The sequence below is a fragment of the Musca autumnalis genome, unplaced genomic scaffold, assembly GCF_047663935.1.
Source record: "Musca autumnalis isolate F117 unplaced genomic scaffold, ASM4766393v1 scaffold_2, whole genome shotgun sequence".
Taxonomy (NCBI): domain Eukaryota; kingdom Metazoa; phylum Arthropoda; class Insecta; order Diptera; family Muscidae; genus Musca; species Musca autumnalis.
The window spans coordinates 72,594,296-72,607,469 of record NW_027411755.1 but is presented as its reverse complement, the minus strand read 5'-3'; the positions used below and the strand labels follow the sequence as shown (position 1 = coordinate 72,607,469).

At 34.9% G+C, this 13,174-nt stretch overlaps 1 protein-coding gene across 1 annotated transcript in view; it reads left to right on the top strand.

Moving 5' to 3' along the window:
• LOC141394089 (short neuropeptide F-like) overlaps positions 1 to 13,174 on the top strand; it is a 251,317-nt gene that overhangs the window by 28,456 nt on the left and 209,687 nt on the right. The window contains exon 2 of the mRNA XM_073967936.1: positions 9,879 to 9,906. The gene's annotated coding sequence lies outside the window, so the exon portion shown is untranslated. The remainder of the gene's footprint in view (positions 1 to 9,878; positions 9,907 to 13,174) is intronic.

Genomic DNA, 13,174 nt, shown 5'->3' with positions numbered 1-13,174 from the left:
CCCCTCCTTCCCACGCTATCCCTATTTTCTCTTCTCCGGTAATAAACAATATCCTAGTTATTTTGTGCTTAGAAATCAACCAATTAACTGGCAATGTATTATTGTAAAGTAGTAGGGTAGTTTATGGTGTAGGTTTTCTTATTTATGAGTTTATATAAGCATTAGAATTAATGATAAAAAGCCCTTAGGATATTCTTATGATTATAATATAACTTTATTACATAAGGTTATAAAGGGTACAATGAATTATATATACGTGAAATTTATATTCTCAAAGATGAAGATGATGTGTTTCGTAAATTTTGTGTGATTAGCAATAGAGTTGGGCAAACTAGTTCCCGGAGCGGATCGATCTTTCTAGTTCCTTTTCGCAAGAGGAACTAGTTCCTTAAAGTAGTTCCAAATAGTTCCGAGATCGATATAGTTCAACGAATCTTTCTCTTTCATCGTTCTTTTCATTCCAAATAGTTCCGAAACCGCAATAGTTAAACGAATTTTTCTCTTTCGTCGCTTTTTTTGTTTCTTTTTTTTTCGTTCCAAATAGTTCCTAGACCGAAATGTTTTCATTGCTTGGTGGACGAATTGACATAAAAATAAATAAATTGCAGCGAACAAACAGCAACAACGAAAGATCGACGTAGGCGTTAAATTGAAGGAACGAGAAAAACGAGAGGAACTATATGAACTAAAGGAACTATATAAACGCAAGAGCTGGATATAGTTCCAATAGTTCCTTGTGCGGAATAGTTCCTTGGAACTAGTTCGTTCCGGAACTACGCAACTCTAATTAGCAATAACACTTTAATATATTCCAAATATTCCAAATTAATTAATTAATATTTCTTATTAATAACATTGTGATTTATTTAATCTTGTTTGTTAACAAATTAAACAAATTTGAGTCTGAGACTTCAACATTTTATTTACATTCCTAATTAATTTTATAGAATATAATCATATATTCTTTCTGACCATTTTGCGGCATAAAATAAAACTAAAGTAAAATAATTTAAATTTTCCCTTCAAAGCGTGCTATATTATTTTCCTGAGAGTAAAAAACGCCCATATCAAAAACATCTGATATAGGCCCACGTATTGGTACAGCCCCCACAAAACCGTACCGTCCGATTTAAGGCGTTGTTAAGGCTTCAGCTACATTTTCCAAACAAATTGGATGTAAATTGGCCTTTTTTCCTTAAAGGTAGTCAATGTCCCTACCAACATTTGTCAATATAGTTTATGTATTGTAGAGCCGCTATATAATGGTACCGCCTGATTCAAGGTATTTTCAAGGCTTGGTGATTAGATTTAAATTGGCATTTCGCTTTCTCTGCATTGATAGGCCCCATGTAATGAATGGTACGAAATGAGCAAATTAAACCAAGTAAATTACAAAATTCCAAGGAGACTCTGTAAATGATTACAATGACGTGTTGTAGAGAGTGTTTTAATGAAATGTGGATAAACTTTGATGAAAATATGAATGCGAATTCTATGTTCGTAATAGTCGAAAAGGGAAAACATAAACAAAATGCACACGGATTTGCCAATCGTGATTGAGGTGATTATTTGGTAAATATGAAATCTTACGTCCAATGAAGCGTATAATTACTATGAATTGTTAACATAAGCTTATTTTATTAATCATACGGTACGGTGGTTCCAAATTCGATTTCAATGCCCAAAACCCCAAACTCATTTCTATAAATAATGGTTTTAGACCCTAAGTATGTTTTAACGAAATTTGTTTCAGACAATTAGGGGTCGATTTAGCCCTTCCGTCTATGGGATTGGCTGGCTGGTACGCACGATAACTCTAGAACGGTTCAACCGATCCGATTTAAATTTTCCCCAAACTTAGTTTAACTTCGAACATGGGGTATTCGGTCGACTCCTTCCGGTTCGTCCCAACAAAAGTTAATTTTTTTTGTAAAATGGTGTGAACGATGACTCCCTCGAACTATTGCTTCCAGGCATAGATCTGGTTCGAATGTGGACTATATGGGTCATCTCCTTTGGGTACCTCATATACAAAACTCGGAAAAAATTAAGATTAAGTGATCCTCTCGTTTTAAATTTTTTGCAGCAGGTGTTCTTTGCGGTCTCCTGTATGCCGGTGCAATTTTTCCATACTTCAGAGATATTGGCATACACATCGTATTATTTCAGATTGGAATATGGAATATATCGGTCCCGCACAATTTGGAAAATGAAGTTTAAGAGCTCCTCACGGATCGTTTTACTGCTTTAAAAACATTTTTTCCGAAAAAAATCAAAAAGAAATAAAATAAAATTAAAAACACATTTGCATTTGAAAAACCAAAAAAAAGTTCTAGGACAGAGAAGCCATTCCACAGTCGATATGTCTGAAGAGCTGCTCAACTAACAGCGAAACCAGGTCACATAATTTGGTGACTGTGTGGGTTCGATCCTTGGCATTCCTTTTTCACTTTTCACTAGCAAAAAATTTCGATCATCAAGCTTAACTCTAAAAGAGAAAACTAACTCAAACTCAAAAGTAAAAGTAAAGTCAAAAGTAATGTAATATCTCGAAATATTGGTTGTTTTTTTCTTCATTTTTCGATTCGGTTAAAATCACCGAAAACTACTTCTAAATATATTTTGATATTAACTATTTGTATATAAGTCAAGCTTTATCTCACATTTGTTGTTTTCAAATTTAAAAACAAGACAACTGATGAGTCCAAGTGGCGTTGGACGAAACTAGTCTTCCCTGCCATCCCCAAAAGTAATCAATTTTAAATAAATCCCACTTTAAACTTGTTGTTTTTAAATTTGAAAACAACAAATATGAGATAAAGCTTGACTTATATACAAACAGTAAGTAAAACACACCTCTCAACAAAACTGCCAAAGTGAATCTTTTGATATTTTTTAATACAAATTTTAATAGTTGATGAAACATGAATGCACACTCCCGCTCATCTGAATAGGTGTGAAATTTGTTTGTATATGTTAAAATCTCCTCTACTGTGTTTGGATTATAGTTTCATACTATATAGTTATTGAGAGTCCTATATTATGCCAATATTCACACGAAAAATATAGCAGTGTTGTCATATTTTCGGACCAATTATTATAAAGATGTACAAAAAAGTGCCCAATTTTTTGGCTCATCAGAATAGGTTCTGTCTTTTATGACTTGAGAACAAAAGCCGTATAAAAGCTGGGGATATCATATCCCTTTGAATTACAGTTTTCCACGTTATTAATCGTCGTCCTGGCCAATTTTCGAGCATTTGTGGTCAACGGTGGTGCAGTTATGAGAATGATCATACTCAAATTTATGCTGCAAGGTTAGTAACATAATGAAACTTAACCCAAAATACCAAATATTTTTAATGACTTTTGTACTTTATCGACCTTAATATGTATTATGGCTAACCTTGATATTTGCTCTCAGATAATTTTAAAAGCTCAGAAGGGGTCTAACGAAATAAAAAAGTAATTTCAAATTCTTTGTTTGCAAATTTCTTGGTTTTCTATCAAAGTTCATGGTAACTTTTTCAGGTTGAGGGTTGAACACATTATCCTAAGAAAGTGGCTCAAGCTCTTTGTAGGATTTACATAAATGTTACATTGTATTAAATTAAAGCAAAAATGTTGGGCAATATTAGCATACTTTTTTCCATTTTATTTGATTCAAACCTATTCTGATGAGACCACATATTGGGCACTTTTTTATACATTTTTATTATGATCGGGATATTATCCGAAAATATGGCAACACCGATTTGTTTTTTATGTGAATGTTGGCATAGCATAGGACTCTCAAAAACTATATAGTATGGACCTGTAATCCAAACACAGTACCCAGCAAAAAGTATAGTACAAGTGCCCTTGGAGTAAATCTTTTTCTATGAATTCACTTTGGAATTTTACAAGAGAGCGCGTAGCTAGGAAGCACTCCAGTTTGCTTCCACTGCACACAGCTAGGATGCACTCCATTTTCGATCCAAATCACAGCTTTTGATGTAGTGTATTGGATTGAATTTAGAGGCACTCTTCGGATTGTGTTTTTAATCAATCTAAAGATGCAGTAAAAATCCAAGCCATTGCAAAATGTCCCAAAATAAATAAAATAAATTTCTTATTTGTGGAAAACAAGAATATTAACTTTATTACATTAACACAGATTATAAAATATTCTCCATTAAATTTAATCGTGACTTATTTTACTTCCTCTGCTCTGCATTTTATTACACCGCAATTGATTTTGCTTTGCTTCATCAAATGGTTTTATATTTTTCCTCCTACTCCAGTTCAGATTTCCAACTACACTCCAAAAATAACTTGTGTCTCGTGAATTGCAGCAATGTTCGCAACCTTAGTTTGTATTTCTTTATTTGTTAAAACAAATTCTTAGAATTTTAGACACTCCTTCTTGTGTTCGGAAAAAAAGACTGCGACATCTTTTATTGGGATCAAAAAATTGGCTTGGCTAGGGATCTTAAGCGAGTGCTTCTAAAATGTATTGAACGGAGTTCATATTCATAACTCCGTGTGGACTGCATCGAAAGATGTATTGAAATCACAACTCTGCATTGTACTACTTCCAAACTTTTTTGCTGGGTAGAAGAGACCTTAACATATACAAATACAAAATTTCAAAGTTATTCAGATGAACCCGAGTGTATAGCCAAAAAGGTCTATCTGCTCATATAAAATAAAAAATAATACATAACGTTTCCAGTAATGATAGTGAATGTATGGTCTATATCACTGGTATTTTATAATAATATATCACTGGTATATTAATATCAACTTATGTATGTATGACCGAACGCCTAAAATATGTCGCAATCATATAAAAGAAATTCCGTGGACGACTAGTGCGCAGGGATAGTGGAGTATATTTGCATATTATAATATGAAGTTAATTTGGTGAATTAAATGTGAACAAGTAAAAAAGCATTAAGTTCGGCCGGGCCGAACTTTTCATACCCTCCACCATAAAATATTCATTCCTGTCCCCAACTTTAAGTGAGTACGTTAAAATGTCAGATAATGTACATAAAATGCTTCATTCGGGAGGCCCTTTTTTATGGTGCCTGTTGACAATTTTTGGTGGGCTAGAAATTGGGAGGTACTGTTAAATATGGGTTATAATAACAGTTGACAGTTTTTGATGGGAGCCTTTAATGTCAAATAACTCCTAATTCGGTTAAAAAATTTAGCTAGAATCCTCAAAATATCGAAAATCGGTACATAGCGTGGGAACTTCAAATGCCATTAACAGCTAGTTCGTAGGTATCTGGGCTATACGAAAATATGAACTTAAATGAACAATTTTTGTTGCAGAATTTTTGTTGACTTTTAAATTTCAAATTACAGAAAGTTCGTCCAAAAAATAAAGCTAAGGTACGGAAAATCGGGAGGTTTGTTTTGGGGCTATACAAAAACATGGACCTACGTTCGGTTAAACATTTTAAGTAAAATCCTCAAAGTACCGAAAATAGGGAAGTATCGTTATATTGGAGCTATGTTGAAAATTGTTGATGCAGATGTGTGGTGACCACTACAACCTTCAAATGTCAAATTACAGTTAGTTCTGTTAAAAATTGTAGCTAAAATTGCCAAATTACTGAAAATTGGGAGGTACCGTTACATGAGAGCTATATCCGAACATGGACCTATGTTGAAAATTTTTGATGGAGAGGTGTTGTGGCCACTAAGAACTTAAAATGTCAAATTACTGCTTGTTCGGTTTAATATTGTAGCTAAAATCATCAAATTACTGAAAATCGGGAGGTACCGTTATATGAGGGCTTTTTTGACAATTTTGGTGGAGAGGTGTGGTGACCACTAAGAATTTCAAATGTTCAAATTACAGATAATTCGGTTAAAACTTGTTGGTAAAATTCCCAAAATACCTGAAATCGGGCGGTAACGTTATATGGGGGCTATTCCAAAACATGGACCTATGTCCACTAGTTATATAAGTTTATTGACATTTAAGAACCCTAAATGTCAATTGATAGCTAAATCGGTCTGAAAATGTAGATAAAAACGTCAAAATGCCGTAAATCGGGGGTACCGTTATATAGGGGCTATACCAAAACTTGGACCTAGGTCCACAACTTTTGTTATGTAAGTTTAGTTACACTTAAGAACCCTAAATGTCAAATTATAGCTATATCGGTCTAAAAATGTAGCTAAAAACGTCAAAATACCGTAAATCGGGGGGTACCGTTATATAGGGGCTATACCAAAACGTGGACCTATGTCCACAAGTTTTGTCACATAAGTTTATTGACATTTAATAACTTTAAATGTCAAATTATAGCTAAATCGGTCTGAAAATGTAGCTAAACCCGTCAAAATACCGTAAATCGGGGGGTACCGTTATATGGGGGCTATACTAATACGTGGACCTATGTCCACTACTTTTGTTATATAAGTTTATTGACTTTTAAGAACCCCAAATGTCAAATTATAGCTAAATCGGTCTGAAAATGTAGCTAAACCCGTCAAAATACCGTAAATCGGGGGGTACCGTTATATGGGGGCTATACCAATACGTGGACCTATGTCCACAACTTTTGTTATATAAGTTTATTGACTTTTAAGAACCCCAAATGTCAAATTATAGCTACATCGGTCTGAAAATGTAGCTAAACCCGTCAAAATACCGTAAATCGTGGGGTACCGTTATATGGGGGCTATACCAATACGTGGACCTATGTCCACAACTTTTGTTATATAAGTTTGTTGACTTTTAAGAACCTTAAATGTCAAATTATAGCTAAATCGGTCTGAAAATGTAGCTAAACCCGTCAAAATACCGTAAATCGGGGGGTACCGTTATATGGGGGCTATACCAATACGTGGACATATGTCCACTACTTTTGTTATATAAGTTTATTGACTTTTAAGAACCCCAAATGTCAAATTATAGCTAAATCGGTCTGAAAATGTAGCTAAACCCGTCAAAATACCGTAAATCGGGGGGTACCGTTATATGGGGGCTATACCAATACGTGGACCTATGTCCACAACTTTTGTTATATAAGTTTATTGACTTTTAAGAACCCCAAATGTCAAATTATAGCTACATCGGTCTGAAAATGTAGCTAAAGACGTCAAAATACCGCAAATCGGGGGGTACCGTTATATGGGGGCTATACCAAAACGTAGACCTATGTCCACAACTTCTAATTTATAAGTTAATTAACACTTAAGAACCCTAAATATCTAATTATAGCTACATCGGTCTGATAATGTAGCTAAAAACGTCAAAATACCGCAAATCGGGGGGTACCGTTATATGGGGGCTATACCAAAACGTGGACCTATGTCCACAACTTTTGTTATATAAGTTTGTTGACACTTAAGAACCCTAAATGTCAAATTATAGCCAAATCGGTCTGAAAATGTAGCTAAAAACGTCAAAATACCGTAAATCGGGGGGTACCGTTATATGGGGGCTATACCAAAACGTGGACCGATATAGCCCATCATCGAACTTGACCTGCCTGCAAACAAAAGACGCATTTTCCCAAAATTGCAGCGTCCTATCTCTATTTTTGTGGATGCTAGAGTGATTACCACAGACGGACGGACGGACGGACGTGCTCAGATCGACTTAGAATTTTACCCTGATCAAGAATATATATACTTTATAGGGTCGCAAATGAGTATTTCAATGCGTTACAAACGGAAAAACAAACTTAATATACCCTCCATACTATGGTGGAGGGAATAAAAAGGATTAAAATAAAACTGTCATAGGTTTCCATGGTTTGGTATTCTAATTATAATGCTAAATTTTAAACATTCCTCAGGCAAAATGGAAGGTTTTTAATGAAATTTAAAAATTTAAGAAAATCTTGTAATGTTAGCAAATTGTTGTTGCCTATCCAGGTATATAATTTTTTCGACTGCTAACCCTTTATACCCTATAATTTATATAAATATATATAAGGTAAATTTCAAATTTCCTTTACAATTACATAGAAAAAAAATTAAAAACTTTTTTGGCGAGCACATCCGCCATTTGTGGTCATGGGTTACGAAAAAAATCGTGGTTTCAAACCTGTTCGCGTTCACAAAATTGGATGCTGCACTCAAAAGTTATATGCGGTTTTACTCCCTTGTAAAGAAAAAATATTTAAAAATTCCTATTGTGTTGTAATATGAACATGTATATATGAATTGTTAGCAGCATTTGATATCTATCCGTAGATGCTAAAATAGTTGCTATATTTATTTTTATTTTCGCGGAAAATCAAAAAATATTGAAGAAATCTTGGAATAAATTTTATTTATTCTAAATCAGAGTCCAAAAAATCTCTAAAAAAATAATTTAAAAATACGTACAGAATCTAGACAACGCGTAGAAAAATGTGAGACCAAAATTATAAATATCGCGTTTATAACTTTCATATTACAGCAACAACAAAGAACGGAAACTTATTGTTGGAAATTAATTCACAAATATATTTTTGGTTAAATACGAAAAATTTTAAAAATAAATGTTGGGAGTCATTCTATTATTTTGCTAAATTTCAATCCAAATCCTGAAGTATTTTGCTTTAACTTCTACGAGAAATGTAATTAGTCATCGTGAAAGTATATTTGCTTTCTGCGATAAGCAATAGAAATAAGAAGTAGAGAGTAATATTGAAATTACAATCAAAGAAAAAACATGGAAGTTAAAAACCGAATAATTCGCGAATTGGTTTAAATCGGTTAAGGTGCATGTGCTTTTCGGATACAGGGAGTCCATGTCTATCAATATGCATGGATTTCCCATGTTTCATTCAGCGGCCAAAGTGTGCCATCAGTTGCATCTTACTATTCAAAAAACCTTCAAGTGGGCAAAAATTACGCGACATGCATCCGATTTCAATGGCCCCCTATTAAAAATACGTCAATATAAATTATTTTAGACAGATTCGTCAAGAACTGCCGATGTGCCACCGCATTCTATTTTGGGATAAATAGGGATACTACTCCTGAATCTTTGTAATTTGTGACACACCTTTTTGGCAAATATTATAATCGCGTATAAAGGATTAAATGTATGCAAAAATAATCAAAGAAAATCGCGGTTCAATTCGCGGAATTGTCAAAATATATTTTTGCAGATTTTCCTACTTTCAAGGTATCTATATCCGGCGTTTTAGTGGATGGATTCGACAGCGGAAGAGCTCATTAGATCCGGCACGTAAAAAAACTAAAATCACGCGGTGTTCAAGGGTACCTGAGTCACAGTTGTACATTTTTAAGCCAAAAAATAGGTTTTTAAAGAAAAATTACGCACCAAATTTTCGCCTTTGGACTCCTATTACTAGGAAGCTGTACGGAGCACACTCATGAGATATACATCGAACGACGTAGAATCGCGAGTTCTACAATCCTATAAACTAGTTTGGATTATTATCTAATTGCACCCTCTAATTACAAGAAAAATTCGAAAACCCCAGTTTTCGAAACTTCAAAATGTCAGCATCGATTTTAGGGGGATGCAGTGTATATATCGAAAAGTCATTCATTAGAACCATGTTGCCCAAGGAGTATTCTTCAATTCTTTTGTTGCGCTTATGTCTGAATTTTCCGTGGTTTGACCAGAAATCAAGAAAGAACACAAAAACACTTGTAAACTTCAACACATTTTTACCCATTTTTTAATATTACCACCAACGCAGCTTCCACGAAAATTATTTGTTATGGTCCATATTATGAGATCGTGGCTAAAACACTTCAATTAATATAAATATATTCATATTTTATAAAATATATTAGCAGTTCGCGACTTATTAAATGGTGAACCTCAACTTCAACGATTGAAAAACTTTTTTGAATATTACCAAAATATTACTTTAAAATTAGTTTTTTTCTCGATTTCTTTACAGTTTTCTTCTGGATTTCAATAAATTAAAGGTAAGTTTTTATCAATATATTTATATGACATAGCGAGTTGTTCTTTTGCCTAGACTAGGATATACTTGAAGCGGTGCGTTCTACATAAACCAACGTAGACTTTACTGTTAATGTCTTGGATCCGGTCTAACGGAGCAATCCTTGAACAACATCGAATACCACTATTGCATTCGTATTAAATGCATTGAAACTAGATGTGTTAGTCGAAAAGTTTGTTTGAAATTATTTTTCTTTTATAAAATAATTTTATGCCATTAATGAATTACATATCTAAAGGTGTACATTTTATACTGTTTAAAATATTTCTTGTATGTATTGTACATTGTATTTAACATAAAAATATCTTTAATCAACCCCCACTCACTACCAATGTGCAATGAAACATAAAAACTGAAATCTGTCTGTAATCCAAGCTAAATTTATTGCCCTTTACGAAGTAAGCACTCATACAAATTGAGGACTTGTTGCTATGTTTGTCCAACATTGACGATAAAGACGATGACTTTATAGTTTATGCCTTGCGCTGTCTATCATTCAGCCATAAGTATTGAATCTTAACACAAAAGTCCTTGAAAGATGTTTGTATAAAACATTAAAAAAACTATATGACAAGGAAGAGTAACCAGTTAGCAGAAATAAGAAAGTATCCATACTAAAAATCGAAAATGTATTGAGTATATTTTCAGTTTCGACTACGAATTTTTGAGGAGTTAAGATAATTTGATGGCTGAGTAGCAGAATTTGCATTTCACAAAATAAATCAGCTAAAATAATGCTGATGATGATGACATCCAGAAGGAACAAGCAAAAATGGAATACAACTAGTATCAATTTTCTATTAAAGCCGTGACATTTGGTAAATGAGAATCGTTCATTATTACACCCTCAGCATTTATGCTAACGAGGGACAAATGTGCCTCAGCGAAATAATGGTTTTAGACCCCAAGTATGTTTGGACGAAATGTGTTTCAGACAATTTGGAGTTGATTTAGCGATGTCCGTCTGTCTGTCTGGCTGGCTGGAGCGGACGATAACTCTCGAACGGATCAACCGATTCGGTCCAAAATTTGGCTTTCGTAATATTTTGTCCAAACTTAGTTTAAGTTCGAAGATGGGTTATATCGGTTCACTCCTTCCGGTACCTCCCCCACAAAACTGCGGAAATGTTCGGAAAATTTGTGCGCACGATAACTCTTGAAGAAAGTAACCGATTTGGTCCATACTTTGCACATGGTGAAATTTCTACCGGACTTGGATGAGGTTCCAATATCAATCGGTCCACTTCTTCGGGTACCTCCCACTCAAAATTCCGAAAAAGATCAGTTTAGGACCTCTCTAATCGCTTTGATTTTTGCTGTAACAACTTGTAGTCACTGCCCGCCCTCTCTCCTCCCCCATACGAGGGTACAAATTTCATCAGGGACAAATCCATACTTCCTGAAAAAATAGCCTGAAAGTTGCAAACAGCCCCTGCGACACCGTGTGTAGTGGTTGGAGCGCAAAATAATTTTCGAGCGGTTTTGCCGTTTCGGCCCAAAGTTTGGCCTTAGTAATATTTTGTTCAAACTTAGTTTAAGTTCGAAGATAAGCCATATCGGTCTACTCCTTCCGGTACCTCCCTCACAAAAGTTCGAAAATGTTCGGAAAAATTGTGCCCACTATAACTCTTGGCGGGAGTGACCGATTTGGTCCATATTTTACACATCCTAATAGATTTACCAGATATAGGTCAGGTTTGAATATAGACTATATTTGTCCACACCTTCGGGTACCTCCCACACTCAATTTCGGATAAGTTCACCTTAAGACTTACTCCCGAGTCACCTTGATTTTTGTTGAGGCAACTTGAATTTGCTGCCTCAATTACGACGGTAAAAGTTTTTTTCAGAGGCAAAGCCATACTTCTTTAGAAAACAGACCGAAAGGCGTAAAAACCCCTATGGCACCATATGTAGTGGATGGAGAGTACGATAACTCTCGAACCGATCAACCAATTTGGTCCAAACTTTGGATCTCCTATTATTTTGTCCAAATTTAGTTTAACTTCTAAAATGGTCCATATATGTAGGTCCTCTTCTTAGGGTACCTCTCCCACAAAAGTTTAACGTTTGTGCCTAAATGCAGTTAAGGCTCTGTTCGAAGATCGTTTGTAAATGTATACAGATGGTGTTCGTTGTCCTGTTTAGAACGATATTCCTTCAAGTGCCTCCTCCGTAACACTTTTTAACTTTAATCGTAATCAGCATTTTTCGGCAAGTTCGAATGTCCAAAAAGGGCCAGAAAATTCTGAAAAGCCCCTAGACATAGGCTGAGGGTATATCTCTGTCGACAAAGCCGACTGATACTTTTTTACTTGTTCTCTTTGATTTATCTATAACAGAATTAACAACATTTGTCTTTTTTTTCAAATAGTCTGACTTAATCCCATTGTTGTTGTTTTAATATTTTAGAATAACTAAATTATTATTCACCCGTGGTGAAAATAGGCTATAAATTCTGTTGAACCAATTTTCCTGAAAATTTAAAGAATGTACAGGGAGGACCCATGGTGAAAACAGGCCCCTATGACTGATTTTTTTAAAACGCTATTTTAGCAAAGCTGAAACGAACGATTGAATTAATTCTTTCGAACTTCTACCGTCCAAACCACCCCGCTCGAAACATTTTCCCTCTGAACCTCCTAGCTCCGAACTTGCACCCTCCGATCCACCCAGCTCCGAAACACTCTATTCCGAACTTCCACTTCCAAATTAAAAAATACCTCCACAATGCCGTATTTTTTAATTTGCGAGCCAATTGTCGTTGTGTCTCCGACCCTAGGTACTCATTTTGGGGCCTTAAGACCCGGACATGCCCATTTTGTTTAATATGTTATATGTATCTCTGAAACTTCCAAGCCGATTTTCCTACAAATTTCATGTAATGTACCGGGATAATCATGGTGGAAATAGGCTGCATATACGTTCGCTGGTGAAAATAAGCTATATATTTTGTAAAATTTCGGCGGAGCAGGGTTTGAAAATTAACTCGACAGACAATGGTGGTTGTGCCTCCGACCCGAGGCACTTATTTGTGGTTTTAAGACCCGACCACGCCCACTTTTTATATCCTACACCACCTTGTGGTAAGGGATATTATGTGTTTGTGCATTAGTTTGTAACATGCAAAAGGAAACGAGATAGACCCATAGTTCCTTTTAGGGATATACATAGAATCACTATCTGAGTCGATTTACGCATGTACGTCTGTCTGTCCGTCTGACCGTCTG